This window comes from Haemaphysalis longicornis, unplaced genomic scaffold, assembly GCF_048455015.1.
Source record: "Haemaphysalis longicornis isolate Haplotype H1 unplaced genomic scaffold, Haemaphysalis longicornis Haplotype H1 scaffold_7, whole genome shotgun sequence".
Classification (NCBI taxonomy): Eukaryota; Metazoa; Arthropoda; class Arachnida; order Ixodida; family Ixodidae; genus Haemaphysalis; species Haemaphysalis longicornis.
In genome coordinates, this window is record NW_027526422.1 from 141,201,494 (window position 1) to 141,226,312 (window position 24,819).

At 50.8% G+C, this 24,819-nt stretch overlaps 1 protein-coding gene across 7 annotated transcripts in view; it reads left to right on the forward strand.

Annotated features, from left to right (window-relative positions):
• LOC144147085 (uncharacterized) overlaps window positions 1-24,819 on the forward strand; it is a 256,503-nt gene that overhangs the window by 70,075 nt on the left and 161,609 nt on the right. The window lies entirely within an intron of this gene.

Below are 24,819 nucleotides of genomic sequence, written 5' to 3' on the forward strand. Positions count from 1 at the left end.
ATTTTTTTATTTTCTACTTTTTAAAAATTTCTTTCTACAAATTATTTGCATTTACGCTATTATAATGATGACAGGTGGAACTTTTGCGATATCTGCATTATTGTAGAAATGCAATGCAATGCGTTACGCCATTTTCCCCTAATTTCTCAATATTTTTTATTCTTTCGTTTTTCAAAATTTCGTCGGGCCAATTATCTCCATTTACAAGATTACACGATTACAATTGGAACTTCCGCGAAAGCTGCGTTATTGTGGAAATGAAGGGCGTTGCACGGTTCGTCATTTTCTGTAAATATTTTATATTTCTTCCATTTTTAGTTTTTCAATATTTTGTTCGATCAGTGATCTCCTTTTACGCTATTATAAAGATTACAAATCGAACTTTCGCGAAATATGTATTATTGTGGAAATGCAGGGCGTTACACGGATCGCCAGTTTCCTTAACTATTTGCATTTTATTATTTTCAGTTTTTTTACATTTCGTGCGACCAGTTGTCTGGGTTCGGTCCTTACTCTGGGCGCGTGTTTTTCCTTTCTTTCTTTCTTACGTATATTTAAAAAATGTTAACTTCACTAACTGTAGTACAAAAAAAGAGCCTAACAACACCCCTATGCCTGCTTTGGCGTTGCAGACTACCGACCTATCTTTCCATATTTCCTGAACGAGCCCCTAATTTCCTAACTATACGCCTCGAGCTTCGCGATCGCTGCGCTGCCTTCCACCACTTTTCCGCGGCGCTTACGGGAGCAGCGCTGCACGGCTCATTGGGGCTCATGCAGAGTTTTGGTTCCCTTTAGCTTCATTTTGCCCTTCTGCACCCTAAACAACTTGTCATGGTGATGTGTGTAAGCAAATGGTAAGTTTAGGGCACTTCAAAAAACAGCGGTGTCTTGGTAGAGCGCTCGAAAGCCAACAAAAGCTATCTGGGGGCGTGGTTCTGCGCGCTTCTAGGCCGCTCGTGCGGGCGTTGGCGACGGCGGTAGCATATCACCACTGTCACCTCCGAATACGTCAGGCACAAGTGAAATTATTCTGTTGTCGCCTCGTTTAGACCCGATACTGGCACATTGAGAGGCTGGTTTCGTTTTTCAGCGCGGACAACGAATGCGGCTTTGTTTCGAATATATACGTCGTAGAAAAATATGTTTCGGGGATGTGATTACTCAACACCTGACAATAACTTGTGCCTTTCATGGGAATATAAGCTACGCGAAAATTTTAAGTACATTCTAAAGCTGTGGTTTGTTAAATATGTGCCCATTCATGCCTTGTAGCAAGGACCATTTGAAAAGTTAATGTGATAACGGAAAAATAAATGATCTGTCATGTCCGGAAGAAACAGAACAGCTCGTACGGGAAGGAAAGAAACCCAGTGCAGCTTCTGAAATGCTAAAAACGTTTGTCGAAACTTAAGTAAGGTCGTGCTAATAAAAAAAACTAGATGCGAAATGCACTGATATTTCGCAAGAGATTGGGGGGAGGGGGATGCTTAACTGTCGTTGTGCACAAATGCAGAGGGGAATCAAGGAATGAAGGTTTTAGTTAAAACGCACGCACAAGCTGCGCGTTCAATTTCCTTTAGTTTTTCGACTTCAACGCACAGCTGATCACTCGGTGGACACATTTTTCGAAGTACAGGGCAGGGAGTTCCCGCTGATAAAAGGTGTCGCTGGAAGAGTTATGGTATTTGATAAGGCTACCTGATTTAAGTTTGGGATAGTTTTTTGCAGGCTCCCTGTGTAATGTTTCGAAGACGCGTTTAGTGTAGGGCGCGGCTTGCTTTATAAGCCCGTCGAAGCGCTGGTCGCGGAGGATATCTGTAGGAGATGAATGTTTGCGAGCGTTCACCTCAGGACAAGACGACCAAGCACTAAATTCTTTGTCAGGTGCGGATCCCCAGGTACACTTTTGGTATTATTTACCATACTTCTTTTGTAGAATGTTCGTGCAATTTATGCCACATTGTTTGAATAAGGTAGTGATGAATATCTGCGGTATTATATTAGCAATCGTAACTGGCGTGCTGTCAGGTAAGAGTGCTTCGCTGGGATATATAAGCGCACAAAACCGATTTACATCATGGTGTACAGGCATCGCATGACCATCTTAGGAAACGCTGCTTACGGGGACACTGTTAGTAAATTTCAGGGAAGTGGAATTACAATCAGTTTTATGAATTTGCCGGCTTCGCGACATTGGTAGTGACACACACATGGCGCTCATACAGACCGAATGTACCACGTACACTAAGATCGCACCAGAAACGTTTACCGTCTCGTAAATACACCACATTTGCGAACTGAGCGATCGCTCCACAGTAATCCGTGTTTCGACCGCATGCAAATGGTAAATCTCAGTTTCGAACGTGCCCCAAAACAAAAGCAGCAGCGACAGTGGGGAGCGGGCCAGCGACTCCCGCGGCCGGTTCCGAAGCGGGACGCTAGGGGGATTTCAGTGGCTCCCCTACGTGCTGCGTTTGAGGCGTATATATATATATATATACAGAAAGATACGTCAGCAGTCTACGATGCCAAAGGAGGCATAGGGGTGTGGTTAGGCTCTTTTCTTTTTCGCTACGGTTAATGAAGTAAACATTTTTTTAAATATACAGAAGAAAGAAAGAAAGAAAAACACGCGCCCACGCCTTTCGATTACATGTCGAATGCCTTACCAATTCGGCTATCTGGGCGACTGTGTTCTTCTTCACTTTCTGGGCTATTTTATATTTACTAGAAGTGTATCTGATGCTTGAGGGCGGTAGCCAGCGCCACTCTGACTACACAGGGAGAAGTGGACCTTCTTTTCAACCCCCGGGCCGTGACTCGAACGTCTACAGCCTGTCATGAGCGGGTAACTGGCGGGAAGCCCTCTTATGCTACCTAGGCATCAAGGCTGCCAGAACCGAGACCCTCGCTGGGCTTTCGCAGAATAATATAGTAAGGAAATGAGGGGCTCGTTGAGGAAATACAGAAAGATACGTCAGCAGTCTACGACGCCAAAGGAGGCATAGGGGTGTGGTTAGGCTCTTTTCTTTTTCACTACGGTTAATGAAGTAAACATTTTTTTTAAGTATACGGAAGAAAGAAAGAAAAACACGCGCCCAGAGTGGGGACCGAACACACGCCTTTCGATTACATGTCGAATGCCTTACCAATTCGGCTATCTGGGCGAATGTGTTCTTCTTCACTTTCTGGGCTATTTTATATTTACTAGAAGTGTATCTGATGTTTGAGGGCGGTAGCCAGCGCCACTCTGACTACACGGGGAGAAGGGGACCTTCTGTTCTACCCCCGGGCCGTGACTCGAACGTCTACAGCCTGTCATGAGCGGCTAACTGGCGGGAAGCCCTCTTATGCTACCTAGGCATCAAGGCTGCCAGAACCGAGACCCTCGCTGGGCTTTCGCAGAATAATATAGTATAGAAATGAGGGGCTCGTTGAGGAAATACAGAAAGATACGTCAGGAGTCTACGACGCCAAAGGAGGCATAGGCGTGGGTTCGGTCCCCACTCTGGGCGCGTGTTTTTCTTTCTTTCTTTCTTCTGTATATTTAAAAAAAAATGTTTACTTCATTAACCGTAGTGAAAAAGAAAAGAGCCTAACCACATCCCTATGCCTCCTTTGGCGTCGTAGACTGCTGACGTATCTTTCTGTATTTCCTCAACGAGCCCCTCATTTCCTTACAATATTATTCAGCGAAAGCCCAGCGAGGGTCTCGGTTCTGGCAGCCTTGATGCCTAGGTAGCATAAGAGGGCTTCCCGCCAGTTACCCGCTCATGACAGGCAGTAGACGTTCGAGTCACGGCCCGGGGGTTGAAAAGAAGGTCCCCTTCTCCCCGTGTAGTCAGAGTGGCGCTGGCTACCGCCCTCAAGCATCAGATACACTTCTAGTAAATATAAAATAGCCCAGAAAGTGAAGAAGAACACAGTCGCCCAGATAACCGAATTGGTAAGGCATTCGACATGTAATCGAAAGGCGTGGGTTCGGTCCCCACTCTGGGCGCGTGTTTTTCTTTCTTTCTTTCTTCTGTATATTTAAAAAAAAACTGTTTACTTCATTAACCGTAGTGAAAAAGAAAAGAGCCTAACCACACCCCTATGCCTCCTTTGGCGTCGTAGACTGCTGACGTATCTTTCTGTATTTCCTCAGCGAGCCCCTCATTTACTTACTATATATATATATATATATAGTATAAGTAAAGAGTCAGATGCACAGGAAGAACAATAACAAAGAAGGTTTACTTACGTAGCGGCAACGGGGCTTGATATATATATATATATATATATATATATATATATATATATATATATATATATATATATATATATTGTAAGCACTGTAGTTCTCCGCGGCACAATATTTCGCTGATTTCAATCTTCTGTGTAATCATCATTACCTGTCATCCTTTTCAGTAATGCTTCATCTTCGTCACCTGTACATGCTCATTATCATCCCTGAGGCTAGTGCTGCTTGGCTGCGCGTTCGCCAAATAAACGGCGTCTGTCTCCTCCGCTCTATCAGTGAGTAACGTCTCCTTGAAGACCTCTTACACGTGGTGGAGGTGCACCTCGATCCCGCCCTGTGGCTCTCCTAGCGCACCCCTGGAGCTACGTTCAGGAAGACGCCTTCAAATGCCAACCGGGCCAATGGAACAGGACGTCCCGACTCGCACCGCCCCTGCAACGGCTTCTGCGCCTCCTGCGTGGACCGTTACCAGCCGCCAACGGGACCCCAGATCCCTCGCTGGCCTCCGCTGGCCTTCGCGGTGAAGACGTCGACGATTGGCTCGACTATTACGACAGAGTGAGTGCGTTTAATCGGTGGGATGACTCTACGAAGCTCTATAATGTCCCGTTCTGCCTTGACAAAGTGGCTAGGACGTGGCTTTATAACAACGCACATCGCCTAGGAGATTGGAATACGTTTACGGAGGAGATTCGCAAGATTTTTGGCACATCGGCGAGCCGATCGGAGAGCGCCACGAAGAAACTCTCCCAGCGCGTTCAACATGTAGGTGAGACGTACACATCTTACATTGAGGATGTGCTTGCGCTTTGTTGCCAGGCGAACGAGGACATGTCGGAGAACGACAAAGTCCGGCACCTTCTGAAAGGCATTAGCACATTTGCCTTTAATGCTCTCGTCGCTCAGAATCCCACCACCGTACGCGACGTAGTTACGATTTGCCAGCGCTTGGATGCGCTGCAGTCCGCTCGCATCCAGCAAGATACCCCACCAGCCTGCCTTCCACCCGACACGGAGCTGCGCTCTTTGATACGTAGTATCATTAGGGAAGAACTTCAAGCGCAGAAGACCTCTGGACTCTCTGGTGATCGCCAGTTCTCCTCTGGCGCCACTTTGCGTGACCTGGTTAAAGAAGAACTGCGTCTCATGGAAAGCGGGCCCTCTACCGAACACGCCGCTCCACAGCACGTCGCTCAGTACGCCGAGATGAGCCCGCTACAGCCAGTCTTGCCGCATCCTGCGCCTGCTCAGAGTCATTTGTCTGCCCTTTCTCCGAGACTCCCTGAGCCGTACAGCTAGTACTATGCTCCTTGGCGACCCCCCCGACCCACTTGCTTCTACTGTGGTATCAGGGGTCATATTGCCCGATTTTGTCGACGGCGTCAGCAAGACGACCGTGCAGGCCTTATACCGGACCGTAGCACCTACCGACCTCCATATGGCTTTCGTCAACGGGCATATCATTCCCCGCCGCGGCCTTTTCCGTCGACCCCGGACACACAGGACGTTCCTGGAAGTTCCCGACCATCGCGGCGCCGTTCACCATCTCCCTTTCGGAACCGCTCGGTATCGCCCCTTCGCCCCGCGTCTCATGCTGCTGGCCTCCGACAGGAAAACTAACCTCTGCAGTTTTTGGAGGGAAAACTGCTATACCTGGTAAAAGTACAATTCCTCCGCAGCGGCCATCGAACATTTTATCTGTAATCGTCGAAGGTATTTGTGTTGATGCTCTTGTGGACACTGGCGCCAGTATTTCAGTTATACATGCAGACTTGTGTGCTCGACTTCGTAAAGTGCAAACGCCCTACTCTGGCCCGACCTTGTGTGGCGGAAATAATGTTTTGATTCAGCCCTCTGGACAGTGCACGGTACGCGTACTTATCGACGGCCTTCGACATCATATCCCGTGTGCGGTGCTGGCGTCGTGTGCTCATTCACTAATTTTGGGGTGGGACTATCTCTCTTCAGCCTCAGCCGTCATCTCTTGTGATAGCCCCACCATTGAACTCTCCAATGAGCAAGTTTCGAGTGTTTGCAGTATGCCTCAAGTTAACCTCGTAGTGGCTGCAGATTGTGTTCTTTCTCCAGGACTGGATACTCTCCTCACAGTTCGATCGGCCGACATCAGTGAGGGGGACATTTTAGTCGTCCCTTGTGCCAGCCTACTCTCTAAAGGAGTCGTGATAGCTACGTGCCTAATACGCTTCTGCAATGGGTTCGCAACCCTTCCGGTGACCAACGCTAGCCCCGAACTGATCCTGCTGCATGAAGGCACCACAGTGGCCTCGACTCATCAGGGAGAGACCATTGATGTTCCTATCGGCTCATTGTCGGCTCTTCCGCGTTCCGTTTTTTCGGACACTTCTACTTCAGCGCTGACCGCCACCATTAGCCCCGACGTCACGCAAGCAGAGGCACAGTCCTTATTGGCCTTACTGGACAAGCACCGTTTGTCTTTCGACTCCTTTTCCAAAACGTTAGGCCAGACCACTGCTGCAGCACACCGCATACAGACAGACAGTCCTCACATCATACGCCGCCGCCCGTATCGCGTGTCGGCGTCTGAACGAAAAATAATTGAAGAGAATGTCTCAGATATGCTTAAGCGAGACATAATTCGTCCCTCCGCGAGTGCCTGGTCTTCTCCTGTTGTATTAGTTAGAAAGAAGGATGGGTCAGTTCGCTTTTGCGTGGATTATCGAGCCCTCAACAAAATTACCAGGAAAGATGTCTACCCGATGCCAAGGATTGACGATGCTTTGGATTGTTTGCAAGGAGCTGAATATTTTTCAAGCCTGGATTTACGTTCAGGGTATTGGCAGATACCAATGTACGAGGCCGATAAGGAGAAAACAGCGTTCTGTACCCCCGACGGCTTATACGAGTTTAACGTTATGCCGTTCGGGTTGTGTAATGCGCCCGCCACCTTTGAGCGACTCATGGACACTGTTCTACGTGGCCTAAAGTGGAAGACCTGTTTGTGCTATCTGGACGACATCGTTGTCTTCTCGTCCACCTTCTCTCAGCACCTGCATCGGCAAGATGAAGTGCTGACCTGTCTCGCTACCGCCGGCCTACAGCTCAACACAAAAAAATGTCATTTCGCCAGCAAGGCCATCAAGGTCCTTGGCCATGTCGTGAGCAAAGAAGGTGTCCGGCCCGACCCTGAGAAGATTAGCGCAGTCATGAGCTTCCCACGCCCGCAGCAACAGAAGACGCTCCGCAGCTTTCTTGGCTTGGCTTCCTACTTTCGAGGTTTCGTGCGCAACTTCGCCACCCTCGCGTCTCCGCTAAACCAGCTTCTTCGTTCTGGCACGTCCTTCGTATGGTCTGAGGACTGCGAAAAATCATTTCAAGCCTTTAAAGACGCGCTTACCTCGGACCCCGTCTTGACCCATTTCGACGACACCAAACCAACCTTATTACATACGGATGCAAGCGGGTACGGAATTGGTGCTGTTATTCTCCAGCGCGATAACCAATCTATAGAGCGTGTTGTGGCCTATGCCAGTCGCACTCTCAGTTCCGCAGAGAAGAACTACACCATTACTGAACAAGAATGCCTGGCTGTCGTCTGGTCGGTACAAAAATTCCGTCCCTACTTATACGGCCGCCACTTCACCGTAGTGACCGATCATCACGCCTTGTGCTGGTATCGACGCTGAAGAACCTTTCCGGCCGGCTCGGACGGTGGATTTTGCGATTACAGGAGTACGACTACACTGTACAGTACAAATCAGGCAAGAAACACCTTGATGCGGATGCCTTGTCACGATGTCCCCTCGGGTCGACATCAAACACCGCTGGCGATGTTTCCTCCGCTGCACGAGCTGCATCCTTGGCTCCCATCGACCCTGCGCCATCCTTTGGGTGCTCCGAGCTGGTGTCTTTTCAGCAGGCGGACCCGCACTGCCGAACCATAACTGACCGACTGTCTGGGGTGACGCAGCCTCCTAACAGCCGTTTACGACGCCAGCTTGCAAAGTACACGCTCCGCAACGGTGTGCTCTGCCGCGTCAACCATCACCCTGCTGGAGAAAAATGGGTGCCTGTAGCTCCTCGGGCTTTGCAGCCAAAGATTTTAGAAGCCTTTCACGATGACCCAGCTGCTGGCCACCTCGGCTTTCAAAAAACGTTTGATAGGATCCGAGCTCGCTTCTTCTGGCCTGGCATGTCAAGGTGCGTCGCTAAGTATGTCAGCTCCTGTGCATTGTGTCAGCATCGTAAACGCCCTACAACTGCGTCTTCTGGACTTCTACAACCCATTCCTTGTCCGGCGGAACCTTTTGACGTGGTGGGTATTGATCTATACGGCCCTTTAAGATCCACCTCATCCGGCTACCGTTGGATCGTGACCGCGGTTGACCATTTGACGCGTTATGCAGAGACGGCCCCTGTTCGCTCTGGCTGCTCCCAAGAAGTCGCCGAATTTATGTTGCATAACGTGATCTTACGCCATGGCGCCCCCCGGGTTCTACTAAGTGACCGTGGGAAAACATTTCTTTCAAGCGTCATTGCAGACCTGCTTCGTGCATCGAATACCATCCACAAAACGACGTCCTCATATCACCCCCAAACAAACGTCCTCACGGAACGCTTCCATCGTACACTTTCGGATATGATCTCCATGTATATCCATCTTTCCATTCGTAACCTTTGCGTATAATACGGCACGCCAACGAACAACTGGGTACGCTCCGTTTTTCCTTGTTTATGGCCGTGATCCCTCCTTCGTCATAGACACGTGTCTGTTCTCGGCACCTGCGACGGGATCTGTCCCCGGGTCTGACGAATTCATCTCTCGCCTTCACCACTGCCGCCGTATTGCCCGTGAAAACACGCAAGCCTGCCAGCAGGACCGCAAGCTCCAGTACGACGCCTCTCACAGGTGTATCTAGTACCGCCCAGGGGACCAGGTTCTACTCTGGACTCCCGTTCGTGTGCCTGGGCTATGCGAAAAGTTTCTTCGGCGATTCATCGGCCCTTATACCGTTCTGGAGCAGACGTCGCCAGTCAACTATCGGGTCACCCCTGTCTCTCCCAGCACGGATCGTCGCTGTCAGGGAACCGAAATTGTGCATGTCTCCCGTCTCAAAAAGTTCCACTCTCGCACTTCCTAAATGCCAGCGGCCGGGCGGCCGCCTTCGTCGAGGGGGGGCAATTAGTGTAAGCACTGTAGTTCTCCGCGGCACAATATTTCGCTGATTTCAATCTTCTGTGTAATCATCATTACCTGTCATCCTTTTCAGTAATGCTTCATCTTCGTCACCTGTACATGATCATTATCATCCCTGAGGCTAGTGCTGCTTGGCTGCGCGTTCGCCAAATGAACGGCGTCTGTCTCCTCCGCTCTATCAGTGAGCGACGTCTCCTTGAAGGCCTATTACAATATATATATATATATATATATATATATATATATATTATATGCCGCCACGGTGGCTCAGTGGCTAAGGCGTTGTGCTGCTGAGCACGAGGTCGCGGGTTCGATTCCCGGCTGTGTACGAGTTTTCGGCGCATGTTAAAGATCCCCAGGTGGTCAAAATTAATCCGGAGACCTCTACTACGGCGCGCCTCATCGCCTTCGTTGCGTCGGCGCGCTAAACCCTACAATAAAATCATATATATATATATATATATATATATATATATATATATATATATATATATTGTAAGGAAGACCATCGCCAACACCATGCTCGTTTAAATAATGTAGGAGCGTGGACAGCACTGGTCAGTCGCAATACGTGGGTATGTGACACAGAAGCCACACATGGAAGAGGCACCAACTCGTGGATGTCCCATCGCCATCGCTGGGACGAAGAAGAAGTCTCGTCTCGTTGGCTCTCCGTCTCGACTTGCTGGTCAGCGCGACTTGGTGCTTCGGTGCTACCGCTGCTGCTGGTGCGGCTGAAGAATAAAGCCTGAAAACCCTCTTATAGTTTTGGTGGAGGTGCAACGATCTTCGTTCTCTTACGCTGGAGCTCCGAAACCGGACACTCGACCCTCCCAGCATGTCTCGCAACGATGACCCCCGGCCTGCCCCAACACCCATCGTCTGCGCGGGTGCAATTCATGAGCGGGACCCTCCCTCATTCAACGGCACCGACGAGAAAGACGCAGAGGACTGGCTTGCTACTTTTGAAAGAGTGAGTACCCATAACCACTGGGACGACCGCCTCAAGCTGAATAATGTCGAATTTTCCTTGACTGGGCTCGCAGAGCAATGGTTCTGGAACAACGCGGCACGTCTTAAAACGTGGCCTGAGTTTAAAGACGACTTCATAAAATCATTCGGTCGCCCCGCTGCTCGAAAACTCCTCTCAGAGCAGCGTTTGCGTGAGCGGGCACAGAAAAGGGGTGAAAACTTCACTTCTTACATTGAGGATGTTGTCGCCCTGTGCCGTAAGATTGACAGTGCCATGCCCGAACCAGAACGGATAAAACACATTCTGAAAGGCATAGACGACGATGCCTTCCATATGCTGTTGGCGAAAAACCCCCAAACTGTGGCCGAGGTCGTTACTATTTGTCAGAGTTACGACGAGTTGCGGAAGCAAAGGGCTCTCACTCGGCGACCCCTCGCAGAAAATCAGTTTGTCTCCAGCTTGGCCGCTGATGACGGCGACGGTACCTTGTTTCAACGGATCCAGCAGTTTGTGCGAGAGGAAGTGGCTCGGCAGTTGTCTATCATCAACTATGTGCCCGAGCAAAAATCTTCTCTCAGCCCTGAACTCAGGACCGTTATCCAGCAGCAAGTCGCTGACTCCCTCCCAGCTGCACTGCCGTCAAGCCCCGTTGTTGCCCCTGTGCCCTATGCCGCCACCATACCCCAAGCTCCAGCGACTTCAACCCTGCCTTATGCAGACTCTATGCACCCCGTGACGATGGCCGCTCCAATACACTTTGCCGACTCTATCCCTCAACGACCTTACGCTGAAGTCGCTGCCAGGTACATGCCTCGGAGCCCCGTCGTTTTCCCCACCACCCGGCCTTTACGTCCGCCGGTGTTGTCTGGTCCCTCGCTCACCAACCCATGGAGGACGCTGGACAATCGCCCAATTTGCTTTGCCTGTAGGGCTCCTGGACACGTGGCACGCTATTGCCACCGCGCCACGGTGACAGGACGCAACCCTGCCGCAGCTCCTTCCTACGCCCATTCCCCACTCATGCAGGAGTATTCGCCGATGACGTCTATGCCGCCCGATAGTCGTGACTTCGGAAGCCGTCGGTCTTCATCTCCGCGACGCCGCTCACTATCTCCCATGCGTCGTCGTCCTGTTCCAACGGAAGCGGAAAACTAGGCGCCGCAGTTCCGGAGGCAAGAACTGCGCCGTCGTCGATCTGCCCAAGGCCTCCTCCCTCTCCCGCAAACGTCATTCGTATTACCATAGATGGCGCTGAAGTCTTAGCCCTTGTCGATACTGGAGCCGCCGTTTCTGTCATGGACGCCAAACTTTGCCGCCGCTTGAAGAAGGTTAGGACGCCGCATCTTGGATTCTCATTACGGACTGCTACGGCTCATCCCATTGATCCTACTGGCGTGTGCACTGCCCGTGTCGTTATTCGGGACGTCATGTATGCTGTTCAGTTCGTTGTGCTGCCTTCCTGTTCCCACGATGTCATACTGGGGTGGGACTTCCTTTCTGAACATAGAGCTGTCATCGACTGTGGCCGTGCCGAAGTAGAGCTGTTCCCGTTCATGGATCATACTACCGGTGAACCGCCCGCTCCTTCTGCCATCAAACTGGTCCTCACGGAAGAAGTTAGCATTCCTCCTCATTCTGCCGTGCTAGCTTCTTTATCCTGCCCACTTCTGTCCAATGCGACAGTACTCTTTACGCCTTCTGACCTGTTTCACCAGCGACGTTGTCTTCGGCTTCCTTTCTCCCTGCTTCCCATTCGTAACTGCCAAACTACACTTCTCCTTTCCAACTACGGGTCGTGTCCGTGCACCTTGCAACGCGGAGAGTGCGTGGGCCATGTCGAGACCGTTCATTCTGTTGTCGCTGTGGCTGTGCCCTACGATTCAACCCCGCTTGACATCAGTGGGCTGTGTGCTCCTTCAGGAGCAAAATCTTCCCCGTCTGCAGACGTCTTCCTTCGCGCCATTGATGCCGACCTTTCACCGTCCCAACGAGACCAGCTTCTCGCACTGCTGAACCGATTTCGGACGTCTTTTGATTCTGTCCAGACTGGTCTGGGACGTACCACCACAGTCGAACACACCATCGATACCGGTGGTCACGCACCCTTACGGCAACGTCCCTACCGTGTCTCCCCCACTGAACGCCGCGTAATCGATGAACAAGTCGAGGACATGCTCCAACGCGGTGTGATTCGACCTTCCACCAGTCCATGGGCATCGCCGGTAGTACTTGTCAAGAAGAAGGACGGCTCTATTCGGTTTTGCGTCGATTACCGCCGGCTCAACAAGATAACTTGCAAAGACGTATATCCGTTGCCGCGAATTGATGACGCCCTTGACTGTCTACAAGGCGCAGAGTTCTTTTCCTCCATTGATTTACGCTCGGGTTATTGGCAGGTTCCCATGGCAGAGGCTGATCGTGCAAAAACGGCCTTTATTACTCCTGACGGCCTGTACGAGTTTAACGTTATGCCGTTTGGCCTCTGCAATGCGCCTGCAACCTTCGAGCGGATGATGGATAATATTCTCCGTGGACTCAAATGGCAGACGTGCCTTTGTTACCTCGATGATATTGTGATCTTCTCTCCCGATTTTTCGACGCATCTGATTCGACTTGAGCAGATTTTGACGTGCTTGACGACCGCAGGCCTTCAGCTCAACCTGAAGAAGTGCCGTTTTGCCGCCCGAGAGCTTACTATCCTTGGCCACGTTGTCTCTAAAGCTGGTGTCCTGCCTGATCCTGCCAAGTTACGTGCTGTGGCGGAATTTCCCAAGCCGACAACTGTGAAGGCCCTCCGCAGCTTCATTGGGCTGTGTTCATACTTTCGCCGATTCGTTCGCAACTTCGCATCTCTCATCGCGCCTTTGACAAAGCTCCTCAGCAAAGAAGGCGGCATCTGTGAGTGGTCCACGGCCTGCGACGACGCATTTACTAAACTGCGCCATCTCCTCACATCTCCGCCAATCCTGCGCCATTTCGATCCTGAGGCCCCTACCGAAATTCACACGGACGCGAGCGGAGTTGGTTTGGGGGCAGTTCTCGCTCAGCGCAAGGCAGGATATGACGAGTATGTCGTTGCTTATGCAAGTCGCACGCTAACAAAGGCCGAGACAAATTATTCTGTGACCGAGAGAGAATGCCTGGCCGTTATTTGGGCACTTGCGAAGTTCCGCCCGTACCTCTACGGGCGCCCTGTCCATGTTGTCACAGATCACCACGCGCTTTGTTGGTTGTACTCGCTCAAAGATCCTTCTGGGCGGCTAGCGCGCTGGGCTTTGCGGTTACAGGAGTATGACATTCGCGTCACGTATCGCTCAGGCCGGCGGCACAATGATGCTGATGCCCTTTCGCGCTCCCCGCTGCCTCATGACAGCGACCGGGTCTCGAGCTCCGACTGCTACGTGTCGCCATTGGAGATCCACTCTATGTCGTCCGAGCAAAAGAAAGACCCTTGGATTTCCTCCACGTTGGACTTTCTGTCTGGCTCATCAACGAACGCTGCATCTCGGACACTACGCCGGCAAGCGTCGCACTTTGCCCTTCGCGACGGACTGCTTTTCCGTCGCAACTACCAACCCGAAGGTCGCAAGTGGCTCTTAGTAATTCCGCGCCACCTACGCTCTGAAATGTGTGCCTATTTTCACGAAGAGCCACATTGCGCCCATGCTGGTGTCCCCAAAACATACCAGCGTTTGCGCTTGCGGTACTACTGGCGAGGCATGTACCGCTTCGTTCGTCAATACGTCCGTTCGTGTGTTCGATGCCAACGCCGAAAATATCCTCCCCGCCAAGGAACTGGGCCTTTGCAGCCCTTACCGTGTCCAGCAAGACCATTCGACCGTGTAGGAATCGACCTTTATGGACCTCTTCCTTGCACTGCAGATGGCAACCGATGGGTCGTTGTTGCTGTCGACTACTTGACCCGGTACGCCGAGACTGCCGCCCTGCCTGCTGCTACCGCACGCGAAGTAGCCTCCTTCCTACTTCGGCACTTCATTTTACGGCATGGGGCGCCGCGTGAACTCCTCAGTGATCGAGGAAGGGTTTTTCTGTCTGAAGTTATAGAGGCCCTTCTTAAATCCTGCCGCACGATCCATCGCACCACCACGGCGTATCACCCTCAGACCAATGGACTGACCGAACGTTTCAACCGCACTCTGAGTGACATGCTTGCTATGTACGTCGCGGCGGACCATTCAGACTGGGACGCAGTACTACCATTCGTGACCTACGCATACAACACCGCCACGCAGGCCACGACCGGCTTCTCTCCGTTTTTTCTTTTGTATGGCCGTGAGCCTTCATGCACATTGGACACCATACTTCACTATCGGCCCGATGAGTCAGAGTGCACACCCATCTCCGACGTTGCCAAGGAGGCCGAAGAGTGTCGTCAGTTGGCCCGATCGTTAACTACGGAAGATCAGCAGCGTCAGAAGTCGCACCACGACGAAACGACTCCCGCTCCTACCTACTCACCAGGGTCGCTTGTCTGGCTGTGGGTTCCAGTGTCTACGCCAGGCTTGAGCAGTAAACTGCTTTCGCGCTACCAGGGTCCCTACCGCATCTTCAAGCGGACGTCTCCAGTAAATTATGTGGTTGAGCCTCTCACTCCGTCGCCCGATCAGCGTTGCCGCGGCAAAGATATAGTCCATGTTCAGCGCCTCAAGCCTTACATTGACCCCGTCGTAGTTTCATCTCCCTGAGTCGCCAGGATGGCTCTTTCGTTCCCGGGGGCAATTGTAAGGAAGACCATCGCCAACACCATGCTCGTTTAAATAATGTAGGAGCGTGGACAGCACTGGTCAGTCGCAATACGTGGGTATGTGACACAGAAGCCACACATGGAAGAGGCACCAACTCGTGGATGTCCCATCGCCATCGCTGGGACGAAGAAGAAGTCTCGTCTCGTTGGCTCTCCGTCTCGACTTGCTGGTCAGCGCGACTTGGTGCTTCGGTGCTACCGCTGCTGCTGGTGCGGCTGAAGAATAAAGCCTGAAAACCCTCTTATAATATATATATATATATATATATATATATGTATATATATATATATATATATATATATATATATATATATATATATATATATATATATATATATATATATATATATATATATATATATATATATATATATTGAGAGAGACGGGTTGTTCCTTGAGGCCGCGTTTATTAGCTGCTGACTCCGACCGTTCCGAGGAGGCCGAACCGACGATGAAGATGATTATCCGCAGATGATAATCACGATGGGCGGCTAGCTGTGAGTGATTGAGGAGCATAGCCCTTGGTGACCAGAATGGATGATGATGATGCCAGGTTCACGGGGAACAGTCTCAATGCACATCCCTGATGCTCACACGTTTCCCCCCGCGGCTGAAAGCGGGCGCCTGCCCGCAGAAGGTTACGTTTGGCGACGGTTGAACGGTTTCAAGCGGGAGACATGCACTATCTCTGTCCCACGACAGCGACGGTCTGAAGAAGGGTTAACTGGTGACACGAAACAATTGACTGGAGAAGTCTGGTCGATGACGACGTACGGACCAATGTACCGGTGCAGGAACTTCTTGCAAAGTCCTGGTTTTCTAACAGGTGTCCAAAGCAAGACCTCTTCACCTTTCGAGAACTTAACGGAACGATGGGTGTCGTCATATCTGCCCTTTCGGTCTTGCTGGCTCGCATCTGTGTTTTGTTTCGCCATACGTCGATAATGGGCGATCCGATCGATGAACTGTTCATGAAGTGGCGAAGTAGCGGAGACTGGGGCAGAGAAAAAAACGGTGTCGAGCGCAAAAGAGGGGAGGCGGCCGAAAACGAGAAAGAAGGGCGAGTAACGGGTGGTGAGGTGGACAGCGGTATTATAAGCAAATGTAACGAAGGGAAGAATGATGTCCCAATTTCGGTGGTCGGGGCTGACGTACATGGAGATCATATCAGAGAGCGTGCGGTGGAACCGTTCAGTAAGTCCATTCGTCTGCGGATGGTAGCTAGAACAAGTTTTGTGGATGGTATTGGCAGCGCGAAGAACTTCTGCAATAATTTGTGAAAGAAACGTCTTGCCGCAGTCACTGAGCAAAACTTGAGGCGCTCCATGTCGCAGGATAATGTTGCGCAGGAGGAAGTCGGCGACTTCGTGAGCACACCCGGACTGTAAAGGAGCGGTCTCTGTGTACCTGGTCAAGTAATCGACAGCAGTCACGATCCAGCGGCATCCAGTCGATGTTAAAGGTAACGGTCCGTACAGGTCTATGCCTACTGTGTCGAATGGAACAGAAGGGCAAGGAACCGGCTGCAGAAAACCAGCAGGAGGTGTCGTTTGTCGCTTGCGCTGTTGACACGACGCGCAAGAGGCGACGTACTTGGCGACGCTCGTGGAGAGGCCAGGCCAGAAAAATCGACTCCGAACACGGTCATAAGTCTTCTGGAAGCCAAGGTGCCCAGCTGTTGCGTCATCGTGAAAAGCCTCGAGTATGCGAAGGCGGAGCTGACGAGGAACGACAGGCACCCATTTATGACCGGAAGGATGATGATTGGCGCGGTAGAGCACGCCATCAATAACCCGAAAGTTGTTCAGTTGGCGTCGTAGCCGGCTATTGTGTGGTCGCACCAAGCCACTCAGGCGGTCCATTAAAGTTCGTCAGTATGTATCGGCCCGCTGAAGCGAAGGCAGCTCGGTGGCCGTCTCTACTGCAGCATGGATGAGGGGTGCCATGGGTAAACGTGGCGGCCGTGGCCCGGAAGACGCAGCTTGCGACGGGGAGGATAACGGGCATCGCGAAAGGGCATCCGCATCCGAATGCTTTTTGCCGGACTTGAATGTAACCGTGAAGTCAAACTGCTGCAAACGCAGTATCCATCGGCCGAGGCACCCAGATAAGTTTTTCATCGTGGATAGCCAACAGAGGGCATGGTGATCCGTAACGATGGTGAAATGACGACCATAGAGGTACGGGCGAAAGTTTTGTATAGACCAGACGACAGCGAGGCATTCCTGTTCCGTGATGGTGTAATTCTTCTCAGCGGGCGTCAGTGAACGACTGGCATACGCTATGACTCTTTCTCGAAGCTGAGCATCGCGCTGGAGAAGAACGGACCCAATGCCACACCCACTGGCATCAGTGTGTAATATAGTAGGCGCTGAGTCGTCAAAATGACACAGGACGGGGTCAGAGGTAAGTGAATCTTTCAGAGCTTCAAATGCGGCTTGGCAATCATCCGTCCATATAAAGGGCACGTTGGTGCGCAAGAGCTGATGCAGGGGAGACGCAAGGGTGGCGAAGTTGCGTATAAAACGCCGAAAATATGATGCCAGGCCAAGGAAGCTTCGCAGATCTTTTTGTTGAAGGGGTCGAGGGAAATTAATAACGGCAGCTGTTTTGTCCGGATCCGGGCGTATTCCATCTCTGGAGACGACGTGTCCGAGCACCTTAGTACTCTTGCTCGCAAAATGGGATTTTTGTGTGTTAAGTTGAAGTCCCGCGTTGGACAGGCAAGTAAGTACCTCGTCAAGGCGCTCAAGGTGCTGTGAAAATGTGGACGAAAAGATAACAACATCGTCCAGATAGCATAAGCAAGTTTTCCATTTTAGGCCACGAAGCACAGTGTCCATCATCCGTTCGAATGTAGCCGGGGCATTGCAAAGTCCAAATGGCATTACATTAAATTCGTAAAGACCATCGGGGGTGGTAAATGCGGTTTTTTCTTTGTCAGCTTCATGCATCGGGATTTGCCCGTACCCCGACCGAAGGTCCAGACTAGAGAAGTACTCGGCCCCCTGTAGACAATCTAAGGCATCGTCTATGCGGGGGCATAGGGTAGACGTCTTTCTGCGTGATCTTATTGAGTGCCCTGTAGTCGACGCAGAACCGTACAGAACCGTCTTTCTTCTCGACGAGTACCACTGGGCAAGACCAGGAGCTAGTCGACGGCCGAATAATATTGCGCTTGAGCATGTCAGCGACGTTGTCTTCGATGATTTTCCGTTCAGACGAGGAGACGCGATATGGCCTGCGGCGAATCACAGCTGACCCATCCGTTTTAATTCTGTGCTCGGCTGCAGATGTTTGTGGGAGGCTACATGAGTGTGCGTCGAAAGACGCTTGGTGCTTCGTTAGGACGTCCAGTAATGACTTTCTCTGATTAGGTGTCAGGTCTTGACTGATAGTGGACGCAGGAGCCAAATTATTATCAAGCGGGCCAAATAAGTTCTGACTGGAAGGGGGCACGTCACCGGAAACTACTGACGCAGGGGCATGGTCGGTAACTGAAGCTATAGTGGTTCCTTCGGCCAGTAATATCACCTCATTCGTTGTGTTCAGTGCAGCAAGCACCGCACACCCGCGCGCAAACCGAACAAGGCAGGTTGGGATGGCGATGCCCTGGTGTATGAACCGGGTAGAGGGCACCACCACAACATCACCAGCGTTAACACCACAACATCACCAGCGTTAATTTCGTCCGAGGAGACCGACAGAATTCCCTCACAACCAGCCTCCAAAACATGATCACATTTCAGCTTGAGTGTGTGCTGCGGCGAATCTAGGCAACTATAATTTTCAGTGTCGTCAATACGGATGGCGGGTTCACGGCAGGAAATAACGGCAGAGGCAGAGGAAAGAAAGTCCCATCCGAGGATAAGCTGGTGCGCACATGGTGAAAGAACAGCACATTGAATAGAATGGCGGAGTTCTCCAATTAATACGCGCACGGTACAATAAGCGGAGGGCCTGATGTCCTGATTATTTGCGCCATGTAAATAGGGACCGCCATACGGAGTCTTGACCTTTCGCAGACGGGAACACAGATCAGCATGAATCACAGAAATACTAGCTCCAGTATCCACTAATGCTTCCACTTCAATTCCTTCAACGAGAACTGATAAGAGGTTACACGGAAGTTCGGGAGGAGTTGTAGTCGGTACCCCAAATGCAGTTTTCCCTCCAAAAACTGCATCGTCTAGTTTTCCTGGTGTTGGTTGGGGACATTTGAGTTGGAGACAGGACGGAGAGGCGACAGAGCACGACCGAAGGGTGAAGGGGAACGACGTCGTGTCGGGCGGGAATCGCGAGGGAAGCTTCTGGCGTCATGAACGGGCGAAGGATGGCGCGGAGGTGGCGAGTACAGGCACTGACGAGGGGCGTATCCAAAGTAGGCGTCGCGCTCATACGGTGCATAGCCCCGGCGTTCGTCCAGTTGGCGTCGCCGACAAAACCGCGAAATGTGCCCTCTGATGCCACAGTAATAACACACTGGCCGCTCGCTTGCTGGACGCGGTGGTCGCCACGCTGGGAATGGAGGGGGCGACGGCGAAGGCGCAGAAATAGCCGTCAAGTGGCCATGAGTAGTAGGAGGGGGAATTCGCTCCATGGGCTGGGATGGTCTCGTAACAGCTTCTGAGTACGAATGGACGTGCGTAGGAGCAGGACAACAAGGCTGTGGAACGTCAGTCATGCACGCTAGCTCCTCTTTTATTAAGTCACGCAGCCCACGGGCTTGTACGTGAGTGTTCTGGGAGCAGGTATTGTCACGCTGCTGTAGCTCCTCTTGTATGATTGTTCGGATTAGAGTACGGAGCTCTGAATCCGGAAGGGAGCAAGAACGCGTACAATCATGTTGGAGGCGAATAGACTGCAGGTGGTCCAAACGCTGGCAGATCGTGCGTACATCCGCAATGGTGGTAGGGTTTTGAACCACCAGAGCATTAAAGGCGGAAGGGGCGATCCCTTTCATGATGTGCTGCACTTGGTCTGTTTCGGACATGTTACTGTCAGCCCGACGGCACAGTGCGATGACATTTTTTCATACGACCGGTTCGTATGACATTTGGCTCATATGACATATGAGAAGGGGACCCGTGTAGTCAGAGTGGCGCTGGCTACCACCCTCAAGCGTCAGATACACTTCTAGTAAACATAAATATCCCAGAAAGTGAAGGAGAACACAGTCGCCCAGATAGCCGAATTGGTAAGGCATTCGAGATCTAATCGAAAAGCGTGGGTTCGGTCCCCACTCTGGGCGCGTGTTTTTCTTTCTTTCTTTCTTCCTTATATTTAAAAAAAATCTTAACTTTATTAACCGTAGTAAAAAATAGAGCCTAACCACACCCCTGTGACTCCTATGGCGTTCTAGACTGCATACTTATGTTTCTGTATTTCCTCAACGAGACCCTCATTTCCTTACTATATTATTCTGCGAAAGCCTAGCGAGGGTCTCGGTTCTGGCAGCCTTGATGCCTAGGTAGCATAAGAGGGCTTCCCGCCAGTTACCCGCTCATGACAGGCTGTAGACGTTTGAGTCACGCCCCGGGGGTTGAAAAGAAGGTACCCTTCTCCCCTTGTAGTCAGAGTGGCGCTGGCTACCTTCCTCAAGCGTCAGATACACTTCTAGTAAACATAAATAGCCCAGAAAGTGAAGGAGAACACAGTCGCCCTGATAGCCGAATTGGTAAGGCATTCGAGATCTAATCAAAAGGCGTGGGTTCGGTCCCCACTCTGGGCGCGTGTTTTTCTTTCTTTCTTTCTTCCTTATATTTAAAAAAAATCTTAACTTCATTAACCGTAGTAAAAAATAGAGCCTAACCACCCCCCAGTGCCTCCTATGGCGTTCTAGACTGCCTACTTATGTTTCTGTGTTTCCTCAACGAGACCCTCATTTCCTTACTATATTATTCTGCGAAAGCCTAGCGAGGGTCTCGGTTCTGGCAGCCTTGATGCCTAGGTAGCATAAGAGGGCTTTCCGCCAGTTACCCGCTCATGACAGGCTGTAGACGTTTTAGTCACGGCCCGGGGGTTGAAAAGAAGGTCCCCTTCTCCCCGTGTAGTCAGAGTGGCGCTGGCTACCACCCTCAAGCGTCAGATACACTTCTAGTAAACATAAATAGCCCAGAAAGTGAAGGAGAACACAGTCGCCCAGATAGCCGAATTGGTAAGGCATTCGAGATCTAATCGAAAGGCGTGGGTTCGGTCCCCACTCTGGGCGCGTGTTTTTCTTTCTTTCTTTCTTCCTTATATTTAAAAAAAATCTTAACTTCAATAACCTTAGTAAAATATAGAGCCTAACCACACCCCTGTGCCTCCTAAGGCGTTCTAGACTGCCTACTTATGTTTCTGTATTTCCTCAACGAGACCCTCATTTCCTTACTATATTATTCTGCGAAAGCCTAGCGAGGGTCTCGGCTCTGGCAGCCTTGATGCCTAGGTAGCATAAGAGGGCTTCCCGCCAGTTACCCGCTCATGACAGGCTGTAGACGTTTGAGTCACGCCCCGGGGGTTGAAAAGAAGGCCCCTTCTCCCCGTGTAGTCAGAGTGGCACTGGCTACCACCCTCAAGCGTCAGATACACTTCTAGTAAACATAAATAGCCCAGAAAGTGAAGGAGAACACAGTCGCCCAGATAGCCGAATTGGTAAGGCATTCGAGATCTAATCGAAAGGCGTGGGTTCGGTCCCCACTCTGGGCGCGTGTTTTTCTTTCTTTTTTTCTTCCTTATATTTAAAAAAAAATCTTAACTTCATTAACCGTAGTAAAAAATAGAGCCTAACCACACCCCTGTGCCTCCTATGGCGTTCTAGACTGCCTACTTATGTTTCTGTATTTTCTCAACGAGACCCTCATTTCCTTACTATATATATATCTATATATATATATATATCTTGTTACGAGACTAGTGGACCGGATCAAGCATATGGTCACACCCGTGACGTACGAAATTGTTCCCGCCGCTCCTTCCTCATCGTCACTGGACCCAGCAGCTCAACTCGTCCACGTCGGCCGCCTCAAGCCGTATTACTCATCGGCCCCCCCTGTTCTCTGAGCCTCGTTTTCCATAAGCACCGAGATGGCGCGTCTCCGCCGGAGGGGGTCATGTCACGGCCCTCTTGACATTTCACATGGCAATGCACTGGATCACCTGGTGGTCAATCCATCCTACATTTTATCTATGGGTACGTGCCGCGTCAGTGGGTCGCGCAAGGCAAGCCGGAGCGAAGACGAAGAGGTCGCCCAGAGGCAGACTGGCTCGAGGAGCGCTAGTATCCTCGGCTTCGGACTATACGCCCCGTTCTTTGAGAATAGATCCTTTTTAGATGCGGAGCATCTTATAGCGGTGGCCTGTCCCTCGTCGGCGTCGGCGCCGTCCGCACTCACACTGCGCATGCGCAACTCTCCTCCTTACACCCACAGCTCCGCGATACTACACTATAAAAAAAGAAATAGTTAGCGGCGCCCGGTTTCGATCCCACGACTCTCTGGCCGCAACGGGAGGTACGCGGTGCTCTTCCCACTACGCTACAAATGCGGGACAGGAGCAAGTGCTACGAACGCGCCTTATGTCCTTGACTCATTCAAACTACGTCAACAATCTACTGATACAACGAAGGCACGCGAAGCTGAACGTCAACAGAAACGACGAACTGAAAACTTTAGAGGGGGATGCTGAATTTCCCGTGGGGAAGCTGTGGCGGGAAGCGCCACGCGGCTTGCAGCTCAACCAACCCCGTCCGCAGCGCCTCTGATGCTGATTGTGGCAGGATGCCCCTAGGGATTGGCCAACCAAAGAATCCATCACGAGATAGGTTCGCGTTCAACTACCGTCGTCATCTTCCCTTAGGGGAACCGCCAAAGAAGAAGAACGAGAAGACAAAGCTGCGAAGAGGAGGGCGTGTACATTGCTCTCAGCCGGTGCACCAATGTCAACAACCTTTACCTCACCAAAGCTGACGGAGACTACCGATTCTACCCCAGAGACAACATCGACAAGAACGTGATGGACGAGCTTCGGCGCCTCGAGAACCACCGCCTACTCACCGTAACACAACAGCACTTGCGTGCTTTTGCCACCGGTGTGGACCCGGTTTTATGCACAGCATATAAATAATCCGCAGAGCGCGCAGGACTTACTCTTGTTTTTGATCTTGTGTTTGCTTGTGTGCCTCTTGTTACGTGTTTTCGTGCTGCCTTTCCGTCCGTGTTCTTTCCCCTTCCCTCACCTTCCACCTTTCTAGCCAATCGGAATGCCTCACTTGCTCAAACTGTTTGAAACACCCCTCACCCGCGACCTCTCCTGCAGGGATGAGGGAAGTAACCCTCCCGTAGTTTTTCTATAACGACGCAATGTGAGAAATTAAAATACAGCCCTGAAGAAGGAGTTTCTAACTCCGAAACTGTTGGCAACAAAAACGGGAAACGTGTCAGTCGACTTCTTTCACTATTTTTATACTGGCCCATCGAACCTCATGATCTCTCTCTCTCTATATATATATATATAAGTAAAGAGCCGGATTCACAGCAAGAACAATAACAACGAAGGTTTACCCACGTAGCGGCAACGGGACTTGCCTTCATCAGAGTACAGTTACATGATTTTGCTGTCACAAAAATTTGGAACACATTTCTTATATAGCTTTGCAGAAAACTGTGATAGGAGCGGAAGATGTTCCGGAAACGGAGCGTATGTATGCGGTCGGGCTATGCCTGTTACAAGAACTAGAAAAGAGAGAGAGAGAGAGAGAGAGAGAGAGAGAGAGAGAGAGAGAGAGAGAGAGAGAGAGAGAGAGAGAGAGGGGTCGAACAAGGTTGCACCACGACGGGGCAACATACGTGGCGTGGACTTCAAGTTCACACAATGCGGAAGACTGGACAATCGCGGTTTCAAAAAGAAGGGAAAAGTATACAATAAGGCATACAGTGGGTGGGGAGACTGGATTTGATAGATCCATGCAGGCATGAACGAAGATGGCTCTTTGGGTGTGCCCCGCGCGGGTGGAAAGAATAGATACAGTGCACAAAAGGGCATTGCATAGTGAGCTAGAAACCGAAGAGGAAATAGGTAGGGTCCATAGATAACAAGGGGTTAAACGTTTCTAAGTGGTGGGGGTAACCCGGCCTCCTTACCAAGGACAAATCGCATTGTTGAGCCGCATTAGGCTAATAAAGCTGCTGCATTTGGAGAGTTTCTGCGAATTCTGATGGGAAACTCAAGGGTAGGATTAATGAACAATGTGATAAATATTAGGAGGTCGCCAATTTTAATCGAGGGATAAGCACGTTAGTTTTCCGTAACTTTCAATAATCCCAAGCGTCGCTGACCCAAACTTATAAATGAGATAAGCTTCACAAACCTCGCGGTCGTGGTGGGTTTTGAAAGCGAATTCTGAAATTCTTGTTTTAAGATGTTCAAATGCATGAGAGGGACCGTTCACAAGTCTTGACAGGGGTAAATAAGGGCAAATTTTTGCATGAGAGCGGTGGTTATTGAACCGTATTCGGAAGGGCGTTTCAGTTTGGCCGACATATTGTTGCCTACAAGCAGTGCACTGTAGAACGTATACGACATTAGCGGAGTGACAGTTAGTTACCTTTTATATTTATGTAGTAGTCGGAACCCGTGCTGGTTGCGCGCTGTGTAGTGGTCATGTGTGGGCATACTT